This window comes from Sciurus vulgaris (genome assembly GCF_902686455.1).
Source record: "Sciurus vulgaris genome assembly, chromosome: 12".
In the NCBI taxonomy this organism is placed as follows: domain Eukaryota; kingdom Metazoa; phylum Chordata; class Mammalia; order Rodentia; family Sciuridae; genus Sciurus; species Sciurus vulgaris.
In genome coordinates, this window is record NC_136473.1 from 81467696 (window position 1) to 81473732 (window position 6037).

The window sequence follows — 6037 nt, forward strand, 5'->3', positions numbered from 1 at the left end:
ACTTACTATTTACTACTGAGTAAAAACTGTATGGGACTCTGTAAATTAGATGTTTAACTTGTAAGAAATTGAAAAGTTGCAAGTTATTATCTGGTTGAAGAGAATGTCAGATTTTCGGTACTACTGTCTTACAGATTTTGTATAACCCACAGCGCCCAGGATCAAAGATTTTGTGTCCAATGCAGCAGTCTTATCCTAACATTCTTTTTCCCACTAACTTTTTTATTTTTATTTATTTTTGGGTACTGGGGATTGAACGTAGGAGCACTTTAGCATTGAGTTACATCCCCAGTCCTTTTGTTTTTCATTTTGAGACAGTCTCCCTAAGTTGCTGAGTCTGGCCTCGAACTTGCAATCCTCCTGTCTGAGCCTCCCAAGTGGCTCCACTAACTTCAGATATGGTCTCTTGTACCCTCTGTTGAAATTTTACACTTATTAATGAATTAAATAAAGCTTTGTGGGGAGTGTGAGCAGTGGTAGAGTGCTTGCCTAGGATATGTGAGGCCCTGGGTTCCATCCCCTGCAAGTCAAAAATAAATTTTAAAAAATTAAATCTTTAAAGTATGCTTACTATTTATATATTACTATTTAACTTTGTGAAATTATACTTTGGCAGAATACATACGAGGTCATAGTGGAAAAAGGGGACTTTGTACATATGTTAAAGTAAAGGGAAATCTGTATGTTTAACTTTCTTTGACACTAATGGTATTTTGTAGTGTTTTCGGGGGATGCTGGGGATTGAACCCAGAGCTTTGCACAAACTCTCTACCAATTGAGCTACATAAACAGACCCTTCCCATATAGTCTAGCAATGCCATTTCTAGCATCTGCCCAAGAGAAATTAAAGCAGATATGCACACAAAGACTTGTGTAGGAATTCACCACAGCCTTCTTCATACTCACCAAAATTTGGAATCAACCAAATGTCCATCAGTTGCTGAATGCCTGAGTGTATTATCACATGTGGGACACACCTAAGCAATAACAAGGAATATATTACTGGCTTATAGAACCTATTTGGGATCTGGGAGTGTAGCTCAGTGGTGGAGTACTCGCCTGGCATGGGGGACCCTGGGCTCCATCCCCAACACTACAAACTAACAAATGGCAAAAAAATCCCTTAATGGGTTGATTTTAGAAACATTAGTGGGTGAAAGCAACTAGTCCAAAATGAGTCCAGATTGCATAATTCCCTTTGTAGACTAGAAAAATCTACAAAGTCGTGTCGGAAAGAAGACTCGTGGTTGTCTGAGGCTAGGAGTAGAAAATGTTGGATTTCAAAGGGGCCAGAGGGAAATTGTGGTGTTGACAGAAATGCTCCAGATTTTAATATGGCATTGAGTTCAGGATTGCACCCACGTGCCAAAGCCCACTGAAATGAACACGTAAAATGAGTGAATTTTATTGCACTGAAATGATATCTCTGTGAAGTTACTTCAAAAGGTGGGCGTGGAGAAGGGTCAGAAAGGTGTCTGAGTTGGCGAGGCCACAGGTGGGAGGGTTGCAAAGCAGGAGGGGGTGGTGCTCCCACCTTTTGCTGAGAGGTGGGTGGAGCCCACAGGTGTCTGCAGGTGGGAGAGGATTTGTCTGGGCAGGTCAGACTTGGCGCTGGCAGGATGGAGGGCCCTCTGCTTGGCATTCCCAGCTTCCATCTCCTGACTCCTGTTTCAAAAAGAACACAGCTCGGCCTCCAGAGCCCGGTTTCTTATCTCCACTCTGCTATTTACCACTAACGGTAAAGTTTGTGCCATCGCAAGCACCAGCTACCATTGTTATTTTTAAATATATATTTTATCGGCATAGTGGTTCATGCCTGTAATCCCAGCGATTCGGGATGCTGGGGCAGGAGGAAAGCAAGTTCAAGGCCAGTCTCAGAAACTTAGCAAGGCCTAAGCAACTTAGTGAGTCCCTGTTTTAAAAGATTGAAAAAAAAAAAAAAAAAAGGGCTGGGGATGTAGGTCAGTGGTAAAGTATCTCGGAGTTCAAATCCTGGTGAAGAGAGAGAGAGAGAGAGAGATATTTTTAAATTCATGGCAACTCTCAGAGGCATATCTATTAACCCCTCCCCTGCCTACTCTCACAAGGTGGAAGGCAACTGTAAAAATGAAATCAGAAAACGCATCTGAAAGGGCCTGACTGCAGGGACCCGAAATGGGTGCGATGACCCCAGCACTGTGTCACTTCTTGTTACAAACCCCTTGAGGAAAGGGATCTGGGTCTGCTTTTTTTACTTCTGTATTCCAGAGCCGCTGGGCAGTGCTTGGGGTACCCCTTGCCATTGCTTAGGGATCCTGGTCTCTCCCACTCTAGGCAAGCGCTCTACCATGGAGCTACACCCCAGCCCTAGCTCGGGGCTCTTTTTGACCCTACTTTCTGTTGCTCAGGGCCGTCAGCATGCTGCTGCCGCCGCCATTGATGATGATGCCAACTACCATCCATACCCATTTGTTTATGCCCGTTTATGCTAGCCCACAAATGCCCATTTATTGGGCATTTACTATGTGCCAGGCTCTCTTCTAACTGTGTTCTAGAAGGTCACTAATCCTTGCCAACCTCTCATGGTATCATTACAATCACCCCACTTTACTTAGGGGGTAATTAGGGATCCGACATTACAAATGTGTCCAAAGTCCTATAAACTATAAGGAGCAAAACCCAGATTCAAACACCTAAGGCCTAAGGACCTACTCTTCTTCCTTCCGTTTTGCGGTGTTGAAGATAAACTTAGGACCTTACATAGGCTAGGCAAGTGCTCTGCCACTGAGCCACACCCAGCCCGGCTGCTCTTTCAATCACTGGTCTATTTATCAGTGGTTCTGCAACTCATTCTAAGCTTCCCTTATACTTACAAAAAAATATTATTATTATTATACTTGTAAACATCATCATCATCATTAGTAGTCGTAATAGTAGTAATGGAAATTGAATCGAGGGCCCTTACCCACAGAGCTATAACCCCAGCCCTTTTTATTTTTTATTTTGAGACAGGTTCTTGCTTACTTGCTTTAAGGCCTCATTAAGTTGCTGAGGCTGGACTCAGACTTTTGATCCTCCTGCCTCAGGTTCCCAAGTCACTGGGATTGTAGGCATGCACTGCCACACCAGACATGTTCATAAAAATTATTGAAGACTCCAAAGACTTTTGGTTTACGTGGATTATATCCACTGCTGTTTATCAAATGAGAAAACTGAGAATTTAAAAATATCTATCTATCTATCTATCTATCTATCTATCTATCTATCTATCTATCTATCTATCTCTTCACCAGGATTTGAACTCCGAGATACTTTACCACTGACCTACATCCCCAGCCCTTTTCTTTTTTTTTTTTTTTTTTAATCTTTTAAAACAGGGACTCACTAAGTTGCTTAGGCCTTGCTAAGTTTCTGAGACTGGACTTGAACTTGCTTTCCTCCTGCCCCAGCATCCTGAATCGCTGGGATTACAGGCATGAACCATTATGCCAATAAAATATATATTTAAAAATAACAATGGTAGCTGGTGCTTGCGATGGCACAAGCTTGGCTTCCTAGCTACTCAGGAAGCTGAAGCAGGAGGATGGCAAGTTCAAAGCTAGCCTTAGCACTTTAGTAAGAACCTGTCACAAAGTAAAAAAGGGACTGGGGTGTGGCTTAGTGGTAGAGTGCTCTCCCAGCATGCACAGAGCCTGGGTTCAATCCCAGTACCATAAAAAAAAAAAAAAAAAAAAGGAGCAGGGCCGTTCCTAGGGAACCAAAATGCAAGAAGTGTTCATGGACCATGCAGTAGTGGTGGGGGAGATCTTGGGAGTTGAAGTCGAAGAACAAAAATGATTCTCTCCTGAACACTAAAGTGGTTGGGGCTCAGAAAATGATACCCCAAATTAGGTGCTTTGGCACGCTGTGTACTTTGAGCCAAGGATTGGAAGTTCTCAGAAGCAGCCTTAAAAGCACATTCTTTCTCTGACCTTCTTCTTCCCTCCTGTCTCTCACCCTCCTTGTCCCCCAAATTGAGTCATAGAAAACAGAATTCCTCTTCCCTGAGGTGAGTCCTAGCACCTAGAACCCCTGTCCCCCAAAGCAAGTCATAACAACTAGACCTGCCACGCTTCTCCCTTGAAGACCCTCACTCCCAGGGATCCCGCCCCAGGCCCAGGAGGAAGAAGGCTACTCGCAGAGGCGCAGAGGAATCTGAACAAACAGGCCTTGCTGGGACGGACAGGCCTCAGTGCATTAGATTTAGATCATGCCCTTTGCCCAAACACATTTCCACACAGCTGTCCATTCTCCATCGAAACCAAGCATAAAGACAGTTTTCCCGAGGCCTCTGGGTCTTCCTTTCTGAAAGCTCTGTACCTGTAAAACTTCAATTAAACACATTTGTTATGCTTTGCTCTTGTTAATCGGCCTTTCGTTAGAATAGATGATGACACATATACCATTCCATACCTACAAAGTCACTCTGACTAATGGCAGGTGAGAAGAGAGACTCCAATCCATCCCCACATCCACTAAGAATCAGGGTAAGTAGCCAGTGAGGCTGGGGGAAAGATCCTCAGGGAACCTGTGGAAGTGACATGACTGAGCAAGGCCCGGCACCTGAGGCAAGGAGAGTGCGGCTCCCTGGAGATGCTTCTGGGAAGTGAGGTTCTCTGGGGAATCCCGGGGGGACCTGCTGAAGTCAGAGAGCTGGGAAAATCCAAAAGGGATGAGGCTTGCAGGTGGAGAGTTCTCAGATCAAGAATTTTATTTATTTTAGCCGGGCATGGTAGTATAGCCCTGCAATCCCAGCTACTCCAGAGGCTGAGGCAGGAGGATCTCAAGTTCGAGGCCAGCCTGGGCAACTTAAAAACAGGGTCGGGCGCCGAGAATATAACTCAGGGGGCAGTGCTTGCCTAGCATGTGCAAGACCCTAGCTTTGATCCTTAGGAACACACACACACACACACACACACACACACACACATTTTTTTCTTCCTTTCTTTTCTGTTCCTTTTTTAGGGGGGTGAGTGCAGGACCACAGGATACTTAAGTGATCCGCTTGCCTAATTTTCTGTAGTAGCCAGGACTGCAGATGCATGCCTCCGTGCTGGCTCTTGGATCAATAATTTTTGATGGCTATATAAAAAGGTTTGGATGAGAGGGAAGCCCTGGAAGCTTGGTCTGTTGAGAGGATGCTCAGAACAGCAGAGGGATGAACATGTGCACAATTGGTATTTTAAATGGTAATTGGCTTTACTGATGATGCAGGGTTTGGTGGCTGTGTGGCCTCCCCAGAGAGGTCAAAATCCATACAATGCTAGCAGTAGGGTTCATTGACCACAGGGGAAGGGGTCAGCTCCATCAGACTGGTGATCTTTATTATTGCTTTTCTTATTTATTTATTTATGGTGCTGGAGATTGAACCCAGGGCTGCTATACCACTGAGCTACGTATTCATCCCTTTTTATTTTTAAAAAATTTGAGACAGGATTTTGCCAAATTGCTGAGACTAGCTTTGAACTTGTAGTCCTCCTGCCTCAGGCTCAAGTTGCTGGGATTTCAGGTGTGGGCTACTGTACCTGGAAGGACTGCTGGTCTTTAAAGAAATCCTAAACTAAGTGAGAAAGTTACTTGACCTCTCTGGGACTCAGTTTCTTTATATATAAAATGAGTATAAGAATACCTAACTTATTGGGAAGCTGAGATAGGAGGATCACAAGTTTGAGGCCAACCTATGCAACTTAGCAAGACCTTGTCTCAAAATAAAATGAATAAAAGAACTGGGAACCAGGCACAGTGGCACATGCTTGTAATCCCACTGGCTCGGCAGACTGAGGCAGGAGGATTGGGAGTTCAAAGCCAGCCTCAGCAATTTAGGGAGGGTCTAATCAACTCAGCGAGACACTGTCTCTAAATAAAATATATAAAAGGGCTGGGGATGTGGCTCGGTGGTTGAGCACCCCTGGGTTCAATCCCTAGTACAAAACAAAACAAAACAAAACAAAATCCAGTACGTGCCTCTCATGTGAGAAGCCTAGGAAGCAGGGGTGCTACCTAACTTGCCAAGTTGTTG